Source organism: Neofelis nebulosa, chromosome 10, assembly GCF_028018385.1.
Source record: "Neofelis nebulosa isolate mNeoNeb1 chromosome 10, mNeoNeb1.pri, whole genome shotgun sequence".
In the NCBI taxonomy this organism is placed as follows: domain Eukaryota; kingdom Metazoa; phylum Chordata; class Mammalia; order Carnivora; family Felidae; genus Neofelis; species Neofelis nebulosa.
Genome location: NC_080791.1, coordinates 82,743,082 through 82,768,616, shown reverse-complemented (window position 1 = coordinate 82,768,616; position 25,535 = coordinate 82,743,082). Strand labels below are relative to the sequence as shown.

The window sequence follows — 25,535 nt, the reverse complement described above, 5'->3', positions numbered from 1 at the left end:
ACTACACCTGTTATGAAATAAGAAAATGAGGGTTTATAATTTCAGGAGTAAGAACTAATTATCATTTCTCTTATATCTATTGCAGATTAAATAACCATGTTTTTCAGACATAATTTAAAGTAACTGTTTTTGCAGAATTTTGATGTCAAGCATATTTTCTGTTCTTTTATTGTGTTTGAAGCCCATTTTCTTCTCAGTGGAGCCATCAGAGTCATATGTCTAACACTACCAGGGAATAAAATAATTGCCCATACTATCATTTGTAAGTTTTAAGGCGATACACTTAATTTTATAAGATAAGAGGGGAAACAAATTTGTCCACAGGCAAGTTTGACAGCTCGTAAATATTATATTTTGGAGTTTTCTTCATTTAAGAAAGTGACCTTACACAAATGTCTTTTTGGTTGTTTTATTCCCTCCCCATTCCCAGAGAATGAAGCACTGGTAATTGTTAACACTTAAAAAAAAGAATAAGAGTGGCTTAAAACATCTACAAAGTGATGACATAAATGTTTATGGGCAAAGATATTTACCTATTTGAAAAGGTTATTTTTAAAGGCTTCAAAGATTCTATTGTAATAAATATCCATGGTCAGGAAGAGTTATGGTATTTTGAACTAAAGATACACTTCCCTAATACACTGAGATGTGTTAATGTTAAAGTTTCAAGCATATGAAATGCATTTATGACATGAATACAAAGATGAATTTCTAACCATTCTATCTATTTGAAAGATACAAAATGTTCCCAAGTTATATATGCCTTAATATAAATTCCAGGTCTTCATCTCTTCCTTCTTCTCTAACTGGGTACCTTATCACAAGCATGTCTCCTAAAAAGTACAAGGGATAAAAAAGATTTTCTCTGAGGTCCCTTCCAAATCTAATTTCCTACCCTACGGTACACTTTAGACCCTAAAAGAGCAAGAGTAATAACACACTAGATACACATGGGAACATACAAATTTTTCCAAGCAGAATAGCATTTATAGAGGAAATTTATACATATACCTACACAGCCTTCAGCTTTAGGCATATCAGTTTCTAGTAATTCACATTTATCACAAAAATGAAGCCCATGCTTCCCGATCTACTTTCTGATATAATCCTAAGAACTTTTTAGTAACAACCTTTAAAATAATAATTGCTAATACTAGCAAGTGTTCATTTAGTGTTTATCACACATTAGTTAAAGATCACTACCAAGTATGTATCACATTAATACAGTCCTCTGAGGTTTATTGTCTTCATTAAACTGAAGGACACAGGCACAGAAAGAAGTCAGGATGTGAACTCAGGCAGTCTTTCTCCAAGTCCCATCCTCATAACCTCTTCTCTGTATTGTCCTTTCTTCTTTGTCCTTTACTCAAATCTTCAGCTCCTAGATTTATTATGGTCTCACCACCCCTTCCATCTCACTCTTGCTAAGAGGGTCTATGGGCTATTCATTCAAACACAACCGCTCCAGAAACCTGGCAAGGGAGGGAATGAAAAGACAAAGTAAATTCTAATAAAAGTTAAAGAGAGAAGGACACATTACTCAGACTGTAAAGTAGCAAGAGCTATGCTTTTTGACAGATCAAGAATTGGCTCTAAAGGAAATTTTATTGGAATAAATGTAGCATTTTCTAAGGTTGATTACTCTGCACTCTGCAGGACAATATATTTAGGTTAATATTAGAGACGGTAACATTTTAGAGGTGGGAGACATTTAAATCATCTATTTCGATCTCTGTCTCTTCCCCCCTTTCTCCTTCCCCAAAAAGAAGAGGCTGAAACATTAAGTGAACATTAAAAAAGTTGGGTGACTTTTCTCAAGCCCTAATAAGCTGTGGCAAAACCAGATAAAGAACTGATGTTGAATTCTTATTGGAAAGCAATACATTCTAAAAATCCTTAATACTGGAGAATTACCAAATACAGTGCAGTAATAAGGCACAGAAAGACTTCAGCAAAATAATCAGAAGGGAAGGAACTGGGACTGGTTTTCCCTACAAATTGCTGCATTAGCACTGCAGATAACTTGAGATCCACCCTACCCTTACACTGCTTTTGTAATTCTTTTTCCCTGTGTTCTCAATTCTGATCCTGCCAGAATAAATGCCATCAGGAGAGCTTCTTTCTATCTTTTGTGGCTTCTTAATTTTCAGCAACCTTAATACGGCTTTCCCTTCCACAAAGGACTGGATGAAATTTGCTTCATCTCAAATTCACTGGCAACCAACAAATTCACTTAAGTCATATGCTACAACCATCCCAGATTGAGACAGACACATATTCAAATACACAGATTAGAATGAAGTTCCTTTAAGAGAGAGAAAGACTGTGTATGTAACTGTAAGTTAAGGGCAGCAGCATTTTTGAATATATATACTACATATCAAGCATAACTGGCAGTGTGCACATTATCTCATAAAATGAGTACAACATCCCTATGAAATAGCTGCTATTAACCTATTTTATACACAATACTATTAAAGCTTAAAGAAAAAAACTTTGTTCAAAGTAACACAATATTAAATCACAGACTTCTGAGATCAGAAACCTTATTCACCTATTTAATATCAAAAACTATATACTTCATATACACTGATGCAATAAGCTGCTACCTGTCTACTTCATTCTATTAAAATTAATTCTAGAACCAGAAGGAAACCTGGAGCTTAGTTTCTTGTACAAAATAAATAAAATAAACAAAGCCAAGGATATAAAGTAACTCACGTAAGATTACATAACAAGTTAGTTAACTGGCAGGACAGAAACTACAAACTGTTCACATTTATGTTGAACTTACTACCCTGTACCATAGGTGTTCTTACTAACCAATTTTTTTAAATGAAAAAAACTGAAGCAAAGGGAAGGTTTAAGTGGCTTGTGTAAAATCATAAAGCAAGCAACAAGAGGAGCAGAGATTTGTCCTCAGACAGTCTGGCTCCACAGCCTGTGTTTTTAACTGCTGTGCTAGAATGTGCCTTTCAATTGCAAGTTGGATCTCCTAATTCCCTTTTCAGCTCCCTTTACTGCAGACTAAATAAACAAAAATTCCTACCTGAAATTAAGATAAACTTTGCACTTATGAGTTATGGATAAAAGAATTAATAATAGAAACATCAGATAAGAACCCTAGTTTGAAAATTCAAACAACTCCATTATTTCAACTCATAATAGATATTTATATTAAAAGGCAAATGAGTCAATTTATGGAGATTAACCGAGGCTCAAATTTTAAACTAGAACTTTTCCCAGCACAACTAATTTCTGCACTTAGCTCATGCTTCCAACTCTACCACATGGATGTTTGTTAAACGAGCTTAACGATTAAGAGTCTGTGTCCAGAATCATTCTAAATTGGGACCTTAATTGTTTCTGTTTCATGAGTCAGTGGGTGTAATATTTTATCTGTTGGATTTTCTAAATGCCAGTTCCATCATGTTCTGAGCACACTCTTTTGCCCACTCAGTAGCCTGGGTCACCAAGACAAAATTTTGAGATAACAGGAAAATGAAGTTTTCTAATTCTTTAATTATTACAAGCAACCAACAGACTAATATTTTCCTGGGCTCAGATCTCTCTCCCTCCACGTCCTTCCACCCCCCCCCGCATCTCTTCTCCATGTAGCCAAGCCCAATTGTATAAATCACACATTAGAATATTTCTTTTAAAATATTATTTTTCAAAATTAAAAAACATCACTAAAGGCTATGAAGGTTTCATAACCTTTTTCCTTTTTGCTCTCTGTGAACTGTCAAACTATAAAAAGAATGTGATGGGACCACCATTTGGCTACACTGTTTATATATTTACAGTATATAAACAAATCTCTTTCATCAAAACTGACTGGAAAGAAAATTTTTTGTATCCTGAGTTCCACTTCCTTCCCTATCATCCATTTGGAAACGAGAAATGAATCAAGAAAGCTAAGGTTACAAGATGACTGTAGAGAGCAGCTTAGGCATAATGCTAATGAACCAGAAAGGAACAAGCAGGGTGGTGCAGCAAAAAAACACACCCAGGCTCTGAGGGCATGTAAAACTAATTCTATCACTTCCCCACTCTGTGATGTTGGGCTACTCATTTCACTTCTCTAAACCCAAATCCACTTATCTAGAATGTGCATAAAGTAACAGGTGTGGCCTAGAGGATAGAAGGAAAATGTAAAAGTCTCAAGAAATAAAAGCAGAAATACAGATACACTAACCAATGTTACATAGTATGAATAAAGCAAACATTCATGCCAGGGGTTAACCCTCTCTAGATAAATAATTACAACTGATTATTGAAATCTGAAGGAAGAGGATGGGACCAATGATAGCAGGGGTAAAAATTAGAAATTAAAGATATGTTTTCAGGGGAAAACTTAGAAAATATGGGTCTTAAAGAACAGCCATCAGGGCACCTGGGTGGCTCAGTCGGTTAAGTGTCCAACTTCAGCTCAGGTCATGATCTCACAGTTCATGGGTTCCCGCCCCACATGGGGCTCTGTGCTGACAGCGTGGAGCCTGCTTAGGATTCTCTCTCTCCCTCTCGCTCTGCCCCTCCCCGCTCACACTCTGTCTCTCTCTCTCTCTCTCTCTCAAAAAAAATAAATAATAATAAAGGATAAACATAAAAAAGTAAAATAAAAAAAATTAAGTGGTTTGGGAAAAAAAAGAATAGTCATAAATTTACTTACAATTCTAAATGTTGTTGAACAAACACAGAGTGAATTTTATAAGACACAGAAGGAGGGGCAAATGGGCTAACTGGCTAAATGTTGAGAAAAGACAGAGTTGGTATGATCCACAGTCTTAAAGAGGAAACAGGTAAGTTAAGAGACAATTATGAACCATGTAATAAATGCCATACTGGAAGAAAAGAAAAAAAAATAGCGTAATAAACAGTGCCTAAGTGTCATCACGAAAGAAAACAAGGGACAGAAGCATGTGCAGAGTAACAAAGACCTAAAAGAACATCACAGGTCTGATCAGAGTGGCAAGTACGGCATGTGGCAGAAGAGGAGGCTGAAGAGGTAGAATGGGTCTAGCGGTAAAGGAACCTGTACATTTGTCAGGAATTTATAGATGATTAAACTGAAAAGTGATATGATCACAGGTAACATTAGATCCATTTAATGGCAGAGTGGAAGATGTATTCAAGGTAAATGACCTATTATGATGTTCTTGAGTCATCCTCGTAAGAGATGAAAAGGTGGTGATACAGTGTTTTAAAATGGGTGAGATATTAAGCAAAAGAATACCTACTGGGTCTTGAATTCAATCACCAACCCAAACAAGTAGATTATATAGTACAATCTTGAAAGCTATAAATTTGTTTTTAATTCAGGTCCAAATACTTGCTTTGAACATCAGGTCCAAATATTTGTCATATGGAAACAAACAATCCCTTCCAATGAAAAGCTTTCATCCACAAAAAGCACATCTCAAACAGGGAAATCTTTTTTATTACCTATTTTTTTTATCACTGTTCTTCTGTCTGAACAGATGGGAAATTCCTCCTCTTAATCCAACTGAGGGCAGAAACTTCAAATGGTAAGAACCTTCTGGCATGGGTTTACAAAGAGTGCTTAAATCTATTCCAACAACATAGTGTGGGAGTATTTCAGCACAGGTTGGAGGAGCTTTGGGTTTATCATTACCTCCTGAGAATGCCTTTGATAAATAAAGCTTTATAAGAAAAGTAAGGCTAAAGCCTCAACTCTCTTGAATAGACAGGAATTATTCTCTTCTGTTTTTAATGTTCTAACCCTCATGGGCAGGATTCCTAAACTGCTGATCACCAGAAGTTAGAACAACATATCCCATCCTTTAGAATGAAATTATATAAATGTTAGGGGGTTTTGTTTAGGTTTTTGTTTTTTCCTCAGGGGGTATGTATGTATGTGTAAGGGGAGAATCTTTCATTTTTTTAAAATCATCTACACTTCGAATTCAGTACAGATATTCCCAATGCATCTTCCCAACTCAATATCCTCACCTTTTCTCCTTTTTCCATCTCACTGTCTCCTCCTTCTCCATGTCCAAAATGCTAGGTATTTGTTTGTGTGTTTGCTTGTGGAAGAGGTGTTAGTGAGAAGATACTGGTCAAATTCTTTGTTCCCATAATCTCTCTCATACAAATCCACCTCAGTACCAAGGCCAAAATAGAAATAGTAAGAAAGAACAGGGAAATAAGCAGTAACAGGGAAAAGGCAAAAGAACCAGTAACAATGAAGCAGGAGCCAAGCTGAAGAAAGATCAGTATATACTGATATAGCAAAACTACTGAATTGGAAGGTATCTTAAAAATATTCCAGTCTAACTACTTTGTCGACAATCTGACACAAAGGAGAACTGGAGTACATAGGAGGGCATGGAAAGAAGAGCCTTTCAACCCTAATCTGGCTAGGAGTTGAAGACTGCCTGCCCAAGAGATGCATCCTGCACAGTAATAGGCCAGAAGTTTGTATATCTGAAATGTAAAGAGGCTACCTTAGATGTGTAAGGACTATAAAAATATCACATACTACTCAACTTATTTTTTTCTAAATTCTTCAGTTAACTCAGTGAGCACTTTCCAACTGCAGGGATGTTTTCTTGTCTGAGAATTTTATGTATTGACTCTCAATTTGAAAAACACAAATGCATTTTAAATGCACTTTAAGCACTGTTTTGGTACAGTGCTTTGTGTGTGTGTGTGTGTGTGTGTGTGTGTGTGTGTGTGTAACTCCTTCTTGTAGTTAAAATAATTTTTCTATTGGAAGCAGATGAATCCTGAATAGTCATTTACCAGTTTGTTTAGGGTAATCCATCAGAAATAGTACAATGAAATAAAAGAGATAGCCCAACTCTCCTGTCATCTTTAAGCCATCCTTAACTACTACTTGCCTGGCCCCAAAATATCATATATTTTAAACTGGGATAATATCTTTTAATAATTACCTAATCCAAATCCATTATTTTATCTATTTAGGTACAGTGGCCTAGAAGGGAAGGTGACTGGCAAAGTCACACAGAGCTAGGACCAGAACCCAGGTCTCCTGATTTCTAGTCTAGAAAATACAAGCTGCAAAAATGGCCCTGGGGTGGTATGTCTGCTACCCAGCTAGGCTTGCTAGACTAGAACAGATTGTGTGGTTTCAACTCCTGCCCCGAAACTCCCCATACACATACTTCGGCTATACCCATATTCCAGTACTTTTTGGCACTTTATTATTGTCATTGTCATATGTGCCAAGAACTGTTAAATGCTTTATGAACAATGTATAATTTTTTTTTTAATTTTTTTTTTTAACGTTTATTATTTTTGAGACAGAGAGAGACAGAGCATGAACGGGGGAGGGTCACAGAGAGAGGGAGACACAGAATCTGAAACAGGCTCCAGGCTCTGAGCTGTCAGCACAGAGCCCGGCACGGGGCTCGAACCCACGGACCGTGAGATCATGACCTGAGCCGAAGTCGGACGCTTAACCGACTGAGCCACCCAGGCGCCCCAGAACAATGTATAATTTAATCACCAGAAAATCCTATGACATAGGTTCTTCAAAGTAGAAAAGGCTAAAACATAATATCAGAAAACAGGCTGAAGCCAAAAAGATGTGGTGGTAATAAAAGCATCAAGCTTCTTGAAATAAATTCAAGTGTTTAGGCTAACTACATAGCTTGATAGGAAAAATGAAGTGTATTATTCCCTTGCTCAAGAGCTATCCTACTCTGGCAATAAAATTGCTAAACAACCTGGCACCAGTCCACATTTCTAATCCCATTTCTACACCCTTAATGCAGTATTATACTTCTCAGGGTCCCCTTTATATGCTATGAATGCAGTAATTTATGACTTAATGGGTTTTTCCTCACTGAGATCATAGGATGCTTAAAAGCATGAATATGTAAACTCCATGATGGCCACTACCATTTTAGAAACATACTTCAAACTCAAGAGTACCTGCTAGCAGGCATAATAATCACAAGCATAGCTACAAGTACCACAGGTAAGAAAGGAGGAAATTGGAAAACACTGCAATAAAATCAGCATACCTGAATGTTTGGTGACTGAAAAGACATGATAATCTATTGGCCAACAGGAAGACTGGTAAGAAGTTAGTTTAGCTTAAGCATAAAAAGCCAAAAGCAGGCTCTGTTGTACAGAAGTGCTAAGAACAGGGCTCCAGAAGCAAGATCATTAAAATACACAATGGGGAATGAGAGTGTACAAATATTACATGATTAAATTCATAATCCCGACAGAACACAGAATTGGTAAGTAAACTGAGTCCAGATATTAGGCAGAGGGCAGGGGGAAGGATAGAGAGGAGGAGAGCAGAGGGGAGGGTCAGGAAATAAGAAGATAAGTAAGAAAAATAGCAGGGAACATACTCCTCCCTAGTAAGTCCTTGGAAGATGAAAAATGTCATACCTTTGAAGAGATCAGCATAAGATATGTAAATGAGTCTCCCATAACCTACTGACCTTTAGATGTCATAAAATGAAAGAAAATGTGATTTATACATTTGTAATTTATACATTACCAAGAATTCTCTGGTTGTTTAGAATCCTTAACAACACTCCAAACACCCAGTTGATAAGCTTCAAAAATTTTGCTAGCAAATGAGGAAAAACTGTACACCAAGACACAACTCAAGAAACTTAAAAAAAAAAAAAAAAAAAAAGACAAGAAATTGGTAATGAAGTATGATTAATACATGAAAATAAAAATAAAATGAGGTTGGGTAAGAAGTCTGAAAAAGAAAAACCTGTTAACCCTCAGAAAGCTAAGACTCTTAAGTGGTGATACCCTCAGGCAAGAGAGTGTGTAATCCAGCATTTCCCAAAGGTATAAGCAGGGTATTAAGTTCTTCAAGTGCAAAAAGACAAAAAAAAAAAAAAAAAAAAAGAATACAGGAGATTCTTTGGTCAAACAAATTTGTACAACAATGGGTTAAACAAAGTTAAATATATTTTACTTTTCACTTTTTTTTTTTTTTTTTTTTTTTTGCTAAAATGCTTATATGCTACTGTGCAATGAGAATCTCCAAGAGGATAGAGTATGCTATGTTTCTAAAACTTCGTTGACCATTGAATTTTTTAGACCATCTCATTAGAGCAGACATAGGAAAAAATGAAAGAAAAACCAAAAGGTTAAATGGTTGCTTTTGTTCTTAAACATTTCTAAGGAGTGACAAGAACAAAGACTATCTACTGTATTCCAACAAATCTAAGATCATACTGATTATAAGATGCAGCATTAATCTTACATACTATAAAAAAAAGATGCTGCCAATTAAACTGACATATCATCAGTCATAAAATGTTTCTCAATTTCAATGAAATAACTTCAAAAGTAATGGTTAAGAGGAATGATTAAAAAAATGTGTCATCCATTTATTGTCATATAGATGGTCTATTGTATAACTAAAATAAATACTTTTCCTGCATTTTCCTTTGGCATAATGCCCGAATCTGGCATGAGACAGCACACTAAAGAGCTGCCATAGATTGCCTAAGGTGTTTACTAAAGGACTTTGAATAAGTTATTAACTTGCTGGGCTTCAAGTTCCACATTTGATTGTGGGTAAATAAGTCCCATATTAAAGACATGCTAAGAGGATTGAACGAAATAATATATGCAAAGAACCTGGAAATTAGTAGGTACTTATTATGTGAGTTTTCTTACTTTTATTTCTTTTTCCCCCTTACTAATTCACCTTAGCGTTTTATCATCTTGCCAGAACATATTTGACCTCTCAGCCAAAATATCTTCCTGGTCTTAATTTCTTGTTTAATCTTCTGTAAACATGAAGAACACCTAATCAATGTCCCCCTTGCAAAATCCTTCATACAAATGAAAGTACTTTCAACAAATCTAAGTACAATAAAGAAAAAGAATCTTTCAAAAACATGTCATCTTTAATGAATTTATTAAGGTCAAATTAAGGCAATGTAAAGAAATCTATATAAGCCATTTAATTTGTATTTGTTAAATTAAACACATGGTGTTTCATTGGAGAAGGGGCTCTTATTTGATAAATCAATATATTATTATTGTATAAACTAGTTTCTGTGGAGCATAAAAGACTTCTCTCGTGACCTGATAAATTAGCAAGCCAGAAAGAACAGGAACTGTATTGAATAATTTTTAAAGGAAAAAAGGCATCAAGCAAGGGAGAAATTAAACACAAATGACACAAGGTTCATAAGAGAGCTTAAAAAAAAAAATCAACATGGTAACTATAGGTCTATTCAACAGATTTAAAAAAAAATACATAAAGCAAAACAAAAACCTAAATACCAAAGAACAATTAAGCAAGTTGCCAAAAGACAAAATACTTTGGTGGGATGTCAATCAGTAACACTGAGCTGACAACTGTGCCTTAATTAATTTTGAAACTGTTTCCAATTAGTTCGTATAGAACACTAGAGGCTTCATGCTGCCTATGACTCAGTGCACTGACTCATCCACCAAAACTTTTCTTAAGAAGAAATATCCAAGCACCCGCCAGGATGCAAGATCAAAAGGAAAGAAGGTTCACCAACCTTCTTAAAGGCCTGTGATAAATTTAGATGACCGGAAGGATATGGAACAAGTTTTCAGAAAGGTTTAATAGTCAAAAATAGCTTGAAAAGTTTGATTTGTTAACAAAACAATGAAAATATATTACTTTAAAATCAGTTTTGCAAATATATCCATAAGGAATGCTAGTTGCTTTCTAAACCATATAGAGGATATAAATAACTCATATTAAAGTGTTTAATGAAATGCACCAATTCATATATATATATATTTATATTTATATTTATATATATGTACATATCCCATATTTCCTAACTCTTTGTAAATAGCAACGGAAATAAAATTTAGATATAAACAAAAGCCTAGAAACATTAAAATACATTTAGCCTATGGGAACTTTCTTATATTTTTTTCAGATTTAGTTTATTCTTAGTGTGATCCAAGATTACTGACCTTTCTAGAATATAAATGAGTTAAATGGTTCTTCAAAAAAATTACAAAACATAATATAAAAAAGAAGGCAAATAATTAGCTTTCCTTGCTTTCAGTATAAAATTTACTTCCACCTAATTCAAAGGTTTTATTAGATCATAGAGTTATAATATAGGTAACTATTTTTAAAATACTTAAAAATTGCTTTGGGGTTGGGAGAGTGGGTAGAGGACCAGAGAAAAAAAGAATGAAAGACTATTGCCTGCAGGGTAGACAAACAAGACCCTGTATTCACAAAATAGAGTCTAAGAGAGGGGGTGTTCCACAGGCCCCAGCCAGTCTCAATATCCTGGAGAGCCTAGAGAATCCAGTGAGAGAAGCCAAAGTTAACACCAAGTCAGTTCCCAAACAAACTGCCAATAGGAGATCCATGTCTACATGTAATTTTTAATGCCTTGTGATTCAAATGAAATTTAAAATGACTTACAGAGAGAAATCAGCACAGAAAGTAAAAAAGCAATGAAATGGAGATAGGAAGGGGAGGAAGGTGGCAACAAAGACAGAAGAAATTAAAAAGTATAATTAAAATCAGTAGTAAGACTATTAGTCAAAACACAGAACAAAGAATGTTTATGTCCTCTGATAAAGGCAGCTACAAAATTTATCTGAGTATCCCAGAAACCACTATAAAGAGAGAAACATAAGCAGATGCATCATTTGCCATATCCCTGGAAAATTAAACACACACACACACACACACACACACACATACACAAACCATAGTCATACAAAATAAGTCTTCCTACTTACTGTACCTTGAAAAACATTTCCTACTAGTCTTCACAAAGAAATCACAGTAAACTACCTTCTCCTCCAACCTTACAAGTGATCACAATGGTGAGTGTCAGAGCTGTGTTACTTTCAGTATCCCTTGATATAAGCTATGGAATAACACAATTCAGTAAAACCAGTTCTAAGAATGTGAAAATGATAAGATCCTAGTACAGTGCAGTCCTTCGTAAATTCTATTTCCCCCCAACTTTTTATATGTATTAGGTGGCAAAGAGTTCAAAGTCATAACCTACAATAAAAACTTGGACTATAGCTATTTTATGATGTTTGTTAAAGAGAAAGTCTATATATTTTACCAGTAAGCTAAGCAGGGAATGTGGTTGATATACACATATAAAACCTAATGAGTCCAATGAGAATACCTGCTTAAATTAATTAAACAAGTGCTTAAGGAGTCCCATTTTTAACAGATAAGGCAGTACTTACTGAGGATACAATAGTGAACTTGTCCTCCATCCTCCCAAGGTTAGAATATTGGGGACCACATGCAATTAAATAATTATAGCAATGATGAGGACAATAATAGGGTTCAGTGGCAACTGGAGAAGAACCTAACCTGGAAATGAAACGTTAGAAAAGGCTTTTCAAAGAAACGACTATCTAAGCTGAGACCTAACAGAGGAGTCAGCTCAGACGTTCCGGTCAGAAGTCAACAGATTGGTCCTTCTCTAGGCTCATCTTCCTAACTCGAACCATTACGTGATAGAGCTACTTAAGGATCAGGACACTCTTTCATTTACTCATTGACAGGCAAAATCATCTGAGCCTATGGCTTCAACTTTTACTTAACACGCTGAAAAATCAGTGATGTAACGAAAATCATTAATGTGTCACTGTTCCCAAAAGTGTTCCTTGACTTTCCTCTCCCTAAGCCATCTGAAGAACATCTGGCTTTGTGTTCCCAGTTTCCCTACCCTCCATTGCCAGGAAAGCCCTATTTTGTCAAAACAGGACAAAACAGTTACATCAATTTAAGCAATGAGGAGCAAAAAACAAAAGATAAAGGAAGAGTTAGTATAAAAGTTGGCCTGAATAGGAGGGAGCAGCTTCTTCAGGAGTGTTGAAAACAGGGGTGGAAGAGCAGCTGCATGTGACGAAGAAAGAGGAAAACGGAACAAGAGCATTAACAGAAAGTACTGCTGGGAATTAGGAGTCCCATTCACAGTTTTAAGAAACGCACAAAGGATCTGCATTATTTTGACGTAACTGTTTTGCTGGACTGTGTTCTTTTGACCACAACACTCTTCAAGGACTGCATCACACAGGTTATGACTTAAGAAATAAACCTGACAAACTTTGGTCTCATGTTCATAACTCTCCACTGAGCTTCTGAACAATGTATCTAACTAGTTCTGGAAACTCCATTTTGGCTGTCTGAAAAGCACCTAAAAACATGTCCAAAAAGAAATACAAGATCTTTCTTCCTTTAAAAAATTTAGTCTTTATCCATACAGTAACAAGGCCAAACACCTTCATTAACAGCTGCCTTTCTCTTCACCTCTCATATCTAACTCCTCCCAACATTCTGTTTATTTTAAATAGAAAACCTCCCAGATCTGCCCACCTCTCTCCATCTAAACTGCCACCACATTAGCCCAAACTATCACCTCTTTAGATGAATTCAGTTGCTTTCCCACTGTCTCCTCTCATCCACCTTTGTACAACCCTTTGCCAGCCTACCACTTCTAATCTATTCTCCACAAGGCAGTCTGAATGCTCTTTACAAAACACATCTAATCCAGTTACCCCACAACCCCTGATAAAAACTTTATAGTAGATTCCCACTGCTTTTTAAAATAAAGACCAAAATCCCTAACACGGCCCCAGGCCTGGCATCTTCTGGTCTACCTTCCTTTCTTTCCATCTCTTCTCTGCTGTCTACCCTTAGCCACACTGGTCTTCTCCAGGTTTCTCAAAAGTACTCTCCTTTTCCCACAACAGAATTTCATATGATGCTTCCTGTCAGGAATGCTCTTCCCTGTTCTTTAGATCTAAACTCACAAGCCCTTCTCAAACCCCCATACTAAGTCAAAAGTCTGTTAGCCATTCTCATAGCAGTACATACCTTTCCTTGATGGCATTTATCACAATTGAAACTCTTTTATTTGTGTGTATTATTTCTGCATTACTGTGCAGCATATTAATGTGCTGTGTAACAGGTTACCCTAAACTTAGGGGCTTAAAACAATAAATATTTCTTATCTCACAGTTTCTATGGGTTAGGGATACAGAAACAGTTTAACCAGGTGATTCTGGCTTGGGGTCTCTCACAAGGTTGCAGTGTCAGCCAGGACTACATTCATTTGAAGGCTTGTCTGAGCCTAGAGGATCAGCTTCCAAGATGGCTGACTTACCTGTGCTGGCTGTTAAGAGGCTTCAATCCCACCCTATGCAGGCCTCTCCATGGGTTGCTTAAGCATCCTAATGGTATGGTAACTGGCCTTCCAGAGCAAGCAAGCAATCCAAGAGACAGAAAGGAAGAACCCACAATTTCTTTCTTTTTTAAAATTTTTTTATTAAATTTTATTTATTTATTTTTAAGAGAGACAGAGAGTGCAAGCGAGGGAGGGGCAGAGAAAGAGGAAGAATCTCAAGCAGGCTCCTCACTGTCAGCACAGAGCCCACTGGGGCTGGAACTCAGGAACCATGAGATCATGACCTGAGCCAAAACCAAGAGTGCGACGCTCAACAGACTGAGCCACCCAGACACCCCTACACAATTTCTTTTCTGACTTAGCCTCAGATGTCACCCACCATCATATCTGGAACATCTTACTAGTTACACAGATCAACCCAACTCACTGTGGGAAGGAACTCCAAAGACTGTGAACACCAGGAGGTGAAGATCAACAGCAGCCATCTGTACACTGAATATCACAGTGTGTTAACTGATTTTTTGTAATGTTCCCCAAGAGATTAAACTCCAGGTCCTAAACTCAAGTGACTATAGTAAACCTGAAATTACCTTGAAGTCTGTGCTTAATCTGAGTCACAGCTCCCACCCCCAAGGTAACCTATTTCTTGCCACGTTCCAAAAACATCCTCTTTAAAGCACTCTACATCTGCCTCCCGCACTTCAACCACTACCTAGCCTAACTACTCTAAGAGACATTTTTTTTAAATGCTTATCTATTTTTGAGAAAAAGAGACAGAGTGTGAGCAGGGGAGAGTCAGAGAGAGAGGGAGACAGAGAATCTGAAGCAGGCTCCAGGCTCTGAGCTGTCAGCATGGAGCCCGATGCAGGGCTGGAACTCACGAACTGTGAGATGATGACCTGAGCTGAAGTTGGACGCTTAACAGACTGAGCCATCCAGGTGCCTCGAGATATTTTTAAAATAATTTTTATTAGTGAGCTCTACGCCCAGTGTGGCCTCAAACTCAGGACACTGAGATCAAAAGTTGCATGTTCTATCAACTGAGCCAGGCAGGCTCCCCTAAAATCAATGTCAATATTTGGAGAAAAAAAACTTACAAAACTACATATCCTAAGATCTTTAATCTTTTTCTTAAATCAGATTACTCTTAAGCAATATTCTCAGGATTTTTTCTTCATGACATGATAGGTTTTAACAAATATTAAAACTTTTTATTTTCTAAGTTGCAATTAATTTCCTTATGCATCATTATTCTAATAGGTCTATAGACTTCCAAATCTGAGGAAATGAAAATTGAAAGTTAAAAAATATACCTTCCCTTTAATCTTACCAACTCTTGCTGATTTTTGGAATCAGTATTAATACAATATTTTATTCAAATAAAACTTGCTAAGATTATAATATACAGTAAGTAAATGGAAGTTTCTGAAATTTGATTTTCATAGAACTTTTCAGGAATTTGTCACTGGTGGCAAAAACAACAAACAAGCAAACAAACAAAACACTATACACCATGTATCAAAGATGAAGAAGTAATTCTCCTCTAATATACCACATGCCACACCAAAGTGAATTTCAAAGAATAGATGACTGAAAAACTCATTTATGGTATATATAAGCTCAAGTATAGTTTACGAAAAACTCATAGGGGAAAACCCCCACAGAATGAACTTAAAAGCAGTTGAAATTAATTTAATTGATTTAATAGACTCATTTTCAAGATTATTAAGGAGCCATGATAAAAAAGAGTAAGACAGTAAGAACAAATTATTTTCTACCAGTTTAAAACATAGACTAATGTATTAAGGTTAAGGGACAAGAACAAATTGGATTTATGAAAGATCTATTTTTCTCACATAAAAATGATATATATTTTAATACAGAAGAAATGTAACTGAATAAAGAGATGCCACCCATGCGTATAATTGTGATGTAATTACACAGTGCTAGGCGACCATACTAGTGCTTCATTTCAAGACCATATTTGTTGCTCTGACCTTTATATGGGGAAAAAAAAAAAGGTTCCATTTTTACAACTCTGGCTAATCTTCAGGGAAACCCAAGAGGCATAACAATTAATGCCAATCACAATGATTTTCTTGGCATGGACATTTCTCCCAGGAAACAGACAGAAAGTAGGTATATTGCACAAAGCATGTATACTTAAGGAACTACAACAAATCTTCACTATTAAGGATGGGGTTTTACTTCCCAAGGGAAGCTATAAAAACCTCATCAAACCTCATTTATCCCTGACTAATCATTTTTTTATCATCCTAAATTTTTATTTAAAATGGAAACTATTGGGGCGCCTGGGTGGCTCAGTCAGTTAAACATTGGACTTTGGCTCTGGTCATGACCTTGAGGTACAAGAATTCGAGCCCCACGTTGGGCTCTGTGCTGACAGCTCAGAGCCTGAAGCCTGCTTCAGATTCTGTGTCTCCCTTTTGCTCTGACCGACTCCTGCTCACACTCTCTCTCTCCCTCTCTCTCAAAAATAAATAAACATTAAAAAAATTTTTTTAATGGAAACTATTGTTCCATATTTCAAAAGTAACCTAATTTTATTTTTTTATTTTTTAATATAATTTATTGTCAAGTTATATAACATACAGTGTATACAGTGTGCTCTTGGCTTCACATGCAGATTCCCATGATTCATTACTTATATATAACACCTAGTGCTCATCCCAACAAGAAAAGTCACCTAATTTTTAAAAAGCACAATATCTGAATGGCACAACTTGACCAAACTTTACTCTTTCAAAAGCAATACTTTTGATTAAGATCACCAGAAGCAACCTGCTGCAAATGAGATGATTCTTCCAAAATAACAAAACCTGTTGACATTGGACAAAGGTGACACTATGAAAGGTTTATCATTTTGAGCAAAAGATGAAACAGAAATAACACTACTGCATTTTAATGCATTGGGTTACATTCACAAGCAAACACAGAAATTCAATGATTACAATTTTATGCAACACATTTACTGATGGCAAGGAAAAAATGAGAATAAACATTTAAATGGGAATGATAAGGCATTTATACCAGTCTTCATACAGAAAAGGAAAGCTTGGAAGTTAGCAGAAAGGAAGTAAAATGCTAATGTAGTTAAAAGAGAAATTATGCTGAAACTATACTCTTCACCAAGTCCAGTCAAGAATTCTTACTGCACCAGGCCATGAAGTGTTAACATAGGTTGGCTACCAGCTGCAACTGGGCTGGGGGTGGCTTGGAGGAAGGAATTAATGAGGACAAGAGACTAAGGTGGTAAGAAAACTTTACCACTTTGCACCATTTCAACTTTGTATCAGGATTCTACCTGGAACTTTGTTACCAGGTAATTCCCTTCCTCATATCTCTATAATATTAGGTCACTGTGCAAAACAGGACCGTTTTCCTGGGATCCAATCCACATGCTACTCTGTGCCTTCTCTCCCCTAATTCCCTGTAATGCTCGACAGGAGCATTTTGAAAATGTGCTTAGGCTGTACAAAACATTAGAGGACACCGCTAGCTATCAATGGATGAGGTACAGGAATGCTGGATGTCCTGCAATAGACAGCACAGTGCTGAAAAAGAACCCAAATTCTATAGGACATACAGTTCACAAAGGGGGTAGGGGAAAGGGGAGGACAATTATGCCTGAAACCAAATTTAAATTTACATATCACACAGTACTTTTTATAAGAATTTAATATACAGTAAATTTTCCAAGAATGCAACTATTAGGTAAATTAAGAGAAACTTTACCAAGAATAGCTTTCCATTCCAGAAAATCAATTCACATTTAGCAATGCCACTTGTCATATTTAAGTGGTCAACAGTCAATACCACACCCCTTTGTCAGTCTGCAGAGGTTGCATCAATCATTCTGTCTATAAGTACAAAACTCTAATACTTTGACAATATGTCCATCTCAAATCCAGTGACCTTTACCTCTCACAGTCAGTTACCAGACCTTCTCATCAATTCAACATGTTCTAACTAAAATTTTTAATTCAAATAACCTATTCTTTAACCACAACTACTCCAGCTCTTGCATGGACACAACCACATATATTCTTGCTCTCTTTCCCTCTCCATACCACTTATTCACTGCTTCATCCCTCACATTTCAAGTATAACAATCAGAACTATAATTTATAGAGTATTTACTAAGTACCAGACACACTTTAGAAGGTAAACATTTATTAACTGTCACAATATTCCAGTGAGGCAGGAACTATAGTTATCTCCATTTCTCCATGAAACTTGAGGCACAGAAAGATAGTGTACCCTTCCTGTGGTCACACAGCTAAACAGTAGCAGAATTCTAGAGCTCAAGCTCTTAACCACACTTCATTTCTCAGTGACTACTCCAAATTTTTAACAACCTCCTAAAACCCCTACTTTAATAATTTCTTCAAACAACCCTCAGATTTACAGACAACATTGTCTTTGACCTTATCATGAAAGTAAAGGCACTCAGACTCGATTCCTCTCAATGTTTCTGACTCCTTACCTACAAATTTATCTTTAATCATCCCTATCCTTACTTCAAGTCCCAAAGGGTGCAGTGACTCTCCTCTACTTAAGGCCAATCTAGTACCTGTGTTCTTGAACCAAGACTCTCTGGCTTTTATCAGACATCCCCTCTCCTGTATCTCCAAAATTTCATTCTGCCCTACCCCATTCTCATAAAAGTAAATCAATATCTATTTCTGCCTATCTACCTACCATCCTACTCACCCACATACATACATACATACACACATACATAAAACCTTGTCTTGACATATTTCCATCCATATTCTCTCCTTTACTCACCTCAATTTTTTTCATATCCGTTTACACTTGCTCTCTCTTTCTGTCCCTTCCATATAGAAATCTAATATCTAATGAGCAATTACTCCATTGAAACCGCTGTTTCCCTACAGTAATCATTTAACTGTCAACTCCAAACACTATTTTTCAGCCTCTACCTTTCTGAAATTTGGGTGCATTTGCCATTGTTGATGGTCCTGTGTTTTAAAGCTCAGTTTCTTTGGCTTCCAGGCTACCAGCATCTCCTGGTTCTCTGCATACCCCTTCAACCATTCCTTCTTTCTCATTCCTCAGGTCAACTTCTTCTACCAAATTCATATTACATTAGTTTTCTCCAGCTTCCGATCTTTGGTGCACATTGTTTTTTACACACAATTATTGAGTGATCTCATTCCCTTTTTGGTTTTAATAATGGTTTGCTGATGACTCCTTAGGTTATTATTTCTACTCTGGTCTACTCCTCCTTGCTTCAGACTATTCCAATCAATTGCCTTCTATAACAGGAGAACCTAGATGTCCCTTAGGCACCTCAAATACACAAATAAAAAATTAATTCATCATCTCTCCCCCAAACCTCATCTTCCTCCATTATTCTCCATATCATGTCACCATCCTCCATCTGATTACTCACACAAAAAAGATAAAAATGATGTAAAGCTTTTTCCCCTTTCATCCAGTCCACTGCCACAACCACTCATTTTTCAACTCCTTCCTTCAACACACTGATTACTACTGTTCTTCTTCAGATACTTATAATCGTTTATCTAATATAAAACATCAGCCTCCTTACCTACAAATTCACCCAACATATAGACATCTGAGGAGCCCATAAAAAATGGAAATTTAATCAGGTGACTCCTTGACTTATACTCTTTTTTTTTTTTAAGTCTATTTATTTTGAGAGAGAGAGAATATACATGCACACGAGTGAGCAGGGGAGGGGAGAGAGAAAGAAGGAGTGAGAGAACCCCAAGCAGGTTCTGCACTGTCAGCCCAAAGCATGACATGGGGCTTGATCTCATGACTGCCAAGATCATGACCTGAGCCAATATCAAGAGTCAGACACTTAACTGAATGAGCCACCCAGGTGCCCTGGACTTATACTCTTCAAAGACTCCTCCTCACTGGTACAAGAAAAGACTCCACACACCTTGATCCAATTAGTCTAATGATATTTTCTTCCAGGAAGATGACTTAAATAAAACTGTTCAGTTCTCACTGAATGCAAAGAAAAGGGGCACACACAGAAGAGTACACACACATCTCTTAAACAGGTAGCATACAATCCAATCATAGCTACTGACAATTAACATAATAGCCAGACAACTTAACATGTAGTTCCTCCCAGAATATTTTCATTTTATAGAGACTCTTGATAACACGTAATGGCAATAAATCTTTAAGATACAGAGATTGGTGGGACATCATTCCAGGAGAACAGAAAGTATTCAGTTAGTTCTGGCAAAAAAAAAAAAAAAAGTGGCATGCTCAAACTTGGTAATTTGAGAATGATAGCTTAACTAAGGGTCTACTTCAAAAACATGGACAGAGTCTAGGGGATAGAGAACAGGGGATAGTGCACAGTTCCTGGGGATCTGGCAACAACAAGAGATATTACCATCCCTAAGCCTGAAGGGCAAGAGGAGTAAGTAATTATCAGAATCTAAAAAGGGGTAATTATATAGAGAGGGCCTTCTGACAGGAGGTATAGCTTTTGGGAGAGGAAAGCTGCCAATTCAAGGCAACACAAGGGAGGGCACCAGGGGAGTAACTACCCTGACTCCACTTTCACCTCACTCTCTGATCTCCAGCTGGTGACTCCCATTTGTGTAATCCAACCAGAAGCCACAGGGCAGGGGAGCCAGATGATTTGGCTGGGGAAGGTCAGTCACCCAGGACACAAATAGTGTAGACAGAGGTAGAGAGTAGTTCTGAAAAGGTAAACAGAAGATATCCAGTCCATTTATAAAGTCTACTCTGATAATTACAAATAATCTGTTACAGTTTAAAAGAACCCTTAAAGAGGAATATAGTTCCAAAATCTTCCTTTTCCATATTAGGAATTGAGGTTTAGAGAATCAAGTGACATTTCCAAAGTCATATCATTACTTAGGAGCAATACATGTACTGGAAGTTAGGTGACAATTTCCATTACACCTCATGAGTTCTGTAAGCTTCCATTAAACAATGAAATATTCAAGTCTCCAAAAGCATAAGCATCTTTCCAAGCCTTTATCAAATGCCACCTTTTCCATAGTGTATTTTCTAAAGATCCCTATTTAATATAATTGCTCCCTCCTCTAATTTGAATAATACACCTTTGTTATAACACTTACCTTTTCAACTAGTGTTACTATTATGGTCATCTACATATGGATTATTCTCACAGGTTGAATTATAAACCCTGAGAGAAATTTTAAATCCATTCCCACACATACCACCCCTAACATGTGACTGCTCCTTAAGTAAGAGAAAACCCACCCCTTTTCCCCATGAATACCCAAGCTATTTCATACCTGGGCTCTTTCTCCACCAACTCTAGATTTAGATGATCATCCCACAAACACAAAATAAGGGCCTTCAGTTAAAGGATAAAATCTCCTTAGTTTTGACTATCCCCTCAATATTTATTCACCCACTATTTTGATAACCCCTACGTCTCCAAACACAATGCCAGACACATAAAAAACATTCAGTACATACTTACTGAATTTTTAAAAAAAATTTTAGAGCATATAAAAGATCCATAAGTAATTTGATATAACTTGAACATTTTCCCCATCATTAGATTAGAAAGAAAAAAGTACAAAAATGAATATCAAAGTATATGAGTATGCCTTTCTTCTGCAATCTAAAAAAATCAATATAATAAAATGTTATGAAGACTGGGGGGAAATCTAAGCAATTTCAAATGTTCAAGATAACCACAAATATCTATTCACAGACATGTTGATCTAAAGTCCACTGACCTGCAGTGTAAATGAATAGAATCTAAAAGAGCTCTCATTTCTGAGTCATGAGAATAAATTAACATAACAAAAAGCAAAACCATCAAAGACTAATTGATGCATTTTGTCAATTTAATGTTTTTGTACTCTCCTAAAACACCGTCAGTGCTACTTTAAATTACAGTCTAAAAACTTCTGTTGATGGTCAACACATCCCCAAGTCATCTAATATAATTAAATAATAAAGCCTTACCTATAAAATCTGCTCAGGAAACTCATTTGAAAGAATTTAGTTTCCCAATTCACATTCTTACAGGAAATCATATATCCCTGATTTTAGTAAAAAGAAAAACAGTGAATGCATAATTTCTGCTCCGTTTTGAACTTTTACACAAAACATGAAAAAACAAAACCCCAAAGATTCATATAAAATGTCCATTGCAAAACAATTAAGTTTCTATCTCTAGCAGTAATATTATCTGAGGAAAAACTATACAAAATACGTGTCTGATTTTTAAGCATCTTGAAAATGTTTATAGCAAGCATACACATTCATGTTAATTTTCAGCAAATGACAACAAATTTACAAAAAACATACACCCTGAATGCCTCTCTTAAAACATCATACAAACTCTACTTTTCAATTTTGAACATTATGTATATGTAAGCTAAATTATTCTTATTTTAAATGTTCTCATTGACTATAAGTGTGGTATATAGTGTACCTTTTAGCAACATTCATTCATTTTGAGAGTAGACTATTATTCCTAGTTAGTTTTCTGCTCTTAAATTTATTTACTTATTTTCCTTTTGTTTTTTTTACCCAATCTATACAATACCATCAATATATAAATATGGAAGAGAGGTTTATACCTCGATTAAAACAGTTGCCATAAGAAAATATCTGGGTGGCTCAGTCAGTTAAGAGTCCAACTCTTGATTTCAGCTGAGGTTGGGATCTCACTATCCTGAGACCGAGCCTCAGTGGGGCTCCGCGCCAGGCATAGAGTCTGCTTAAGATTCTCTCTCTGCCAGGTGCATGCATGCTCTCTCTCTCAAAAAAAAAAAAGAAAAAAAAGAAAAAAAAAAAAACGCCTACAGATAATTCAATGGAAACTCATATGCAGGAAGATCCTTTCTTTTCTCCATTAGGTATGAACATTATATATAATTCATCAAGTAGGTCCAAAAAGACAAAATTAAAATTCACAACTTAAGTAGGTGTTCTGTTACTTAATTTACATGGAAATTAAGTCTCTGAAAGGTAATAAGTCAACTAATAGGTTGAATATTAGCCCAAAGCATTGAAGCTATAAACACATGGAAAGAAATACAACAAAATTCAAACAATGGACCAGAGATGGGTAACCTCTAGTTCAAAGCTGGCAATTCAAAACAGGGGGCACCTGGGTGACTCAGTCGTTAAGCATCAAACTTTGGCCCAGGTCATGATCTCTCCTTTCAAGCCCTGGGTTGAGCTCTGGGCTGACAGCTTGCAGCCTGAAGCCTGTTTCGGATTCTGTGTGTCCCTCTCTCTCTCTGCCCCTCCCCTGCTCGCTCTCTCTCTCTCTCTCTCAAAAATAAATATTAAAAAATAATTTAAACTGGGCAATTTCTTTGGAATTCCTTTTTGTAAATAAATCTGTCAAGATTAGTAGTGATATAGTATTGATTAACTGGATCTATGTGGTAAAGTTTATTCTACATAAAGCAATAGCAATGTAAAGCTTTTAAATAAAGTCATTTTTTAAAATTTAAGTTTCTAGATTAAATAATGCATATATTGCAAGTGGGTGTTTTGGAACTTGGATGAAATGTTATTATTAATTATAGCAAGGGAAGAGTTAATTCTAAATATAAAGAAGAAAATAGTCCAGGTATTAAAGATGTTATAAATCATTTTTGCCTTTCACTTGAGCTGTTCACAGAGCCAGAAAACAACCTTTTCCTTCAAACCCCGGGCCAATGGGCCAAAAGTAATGAAGCAGATTAGACTAGGTAGCCATTCATTCCAACTTACTTTACATACCTACCAACTTCTCTAACCCTTTCTTTTTCTATCTCCCAATTTCTTTTACAGCTTTGATATTCAATGTGTTATCCAAGAACCTCTTTTATCTGCCTTAACAATCATATCTATTCTCAAGGGTTTAAATATCACTTGTGTGATATATTCAGTCTCCATATCTAGTACCTACCTCTTTCTAGTCTCTTCTTTCTGCTGGTGAACATTTCAAATGAAAACCTTATCTCATCAAACCCAACTGTCCATCTTTCCATCTCTACCCCCAAATGAGTTTTAACTCCAGATTCCACACCAACCTGAAGGTAATGAGAAAGAGGAAATGACCAATGTTTCCAATCTCCAACAGGATAAAATTCCTATGTTATTAGCATTCCTTAGACATTCCTTCATGTTCTGAACTTTTGCCTCCCTGAACAAATGTTGCCTTCTCTTGCCTTTTTGCCTTTCTACAAATAGTTCTCTCTAGCTAGAATGCCTTTCCTCTACTTACCCACTTAGAAAACTCTGAAAATGTATATTAGCTTTCCATATCTTCTGTGAAACACCAGGCAGAAGTGTTTCCTTACTATTATCCCAAAGCAATCTATACATTATCTCTAAAATAGATACCTTTATTCCAGAGAGCTCTTTTACCACAGGTTATTTCTTTTCTGTATCCCCATTACCTAACACAGTGTCTAACGTAAAAATAGTGTTTTAATAAGTATCAGTTTCAGCCAGTGTTTTTACCTCCTAAATATCTCTCAGATCTATCCATTCCTCTCCAACTCCACAACCATCACTACTCATTAATTTTGGTCTTCATCCAACCACTTGCCACATCTCTCTCCTTAACATCTCTCTTACTAGCATCTTTCTTTTCATTCCTCCATTCAGTAATTATTTCAAAAAATATTTATGGGGCACCTTCTATGTGCCATAAATTGTTTTCAGGGTTGAGGATAGGGTTGTAAAACCCAGCCAAAATCCAAGCTTTCATGAAGCTTATATTCTAGGATTCCACAGAGGAAGGGCATAAGACAAGGGCAACAGACAGTTAAGAAGCAAGATGAAAATTAAATATATACCATATATATTAGTGATAAGTGCTGAAGAAAAAGAAAAAAAAGCAAGAAAAGAGGACACCAACTATTGGGGGTGGGTGGTAGCTGAAATTTTAGATAGGGTAGCCAGGGAAGGGGGTCTCTAAAAAGGTGTTTTTTAAAGAAAGACCAGTAGTAAGGAAGCCAGTCATGTGGATAACTAAGCGATGAGTATTTGAGGCTTTTTTTGACTCAATAAATGTGTTATCTACTTTCACCTACAAACTCCCCAATTTGCTTAGATTAGCTCTATGTTGTAAGTAAGTAGGTAGCTCTTGCTGTAAGTCTGCATACTACAAAATGAACACCTGCAGAAATAATTTAAAAACAAAAAGCATCTAGAAATACATAGCCATGTAGGGATTTAGATAAGGGAGAAATTAAAGCACTAAGAATATCACTGTTACACAGAACAGAAAAAGAATATTGAAAATTACTACCATAAGTCAATTAAGAAAAGTTTAACTTAAATGCATATATTCTAAGGTAAGTAAGTTTGCATTTTTGAAAGATCAGATTTTAGAAG

At 36.1% G+C, this 25,535-nt stretch overlaps 1 protein-coding gene and 1 long non-coding RNA gene across 7 annotated transcripts in view; both read right to left on the bottom strand.

The window, feature by feature from the left end:
• The window catches only part of METTL15 (methyltransferase 15, mitochondrial 12S rRNA N4-cytidine), a 207,490-nt gene that overhangs the window by 164,275 nt on the left and 17,680 nt on the right, over positions 1-25,535 (bottom strand). The gene's annotated exons all lie outside the window — the stretch shown is intronic.
• LOC131487631 (uncharacterized) lies at positions 330-24,223 on the bottom strand. The gene is made up of 4 exons (XR_009249855.1): positions 24,100-24,223; positions 22,155-22,231; positions 20,746-20,884; positions 330-1,472 (listed from the first exon to the last, which is right to left on the bottom strand). It is a non-coding gene; the product is annotated as an uncharacterized LOC131487631 (long non-coding RNA).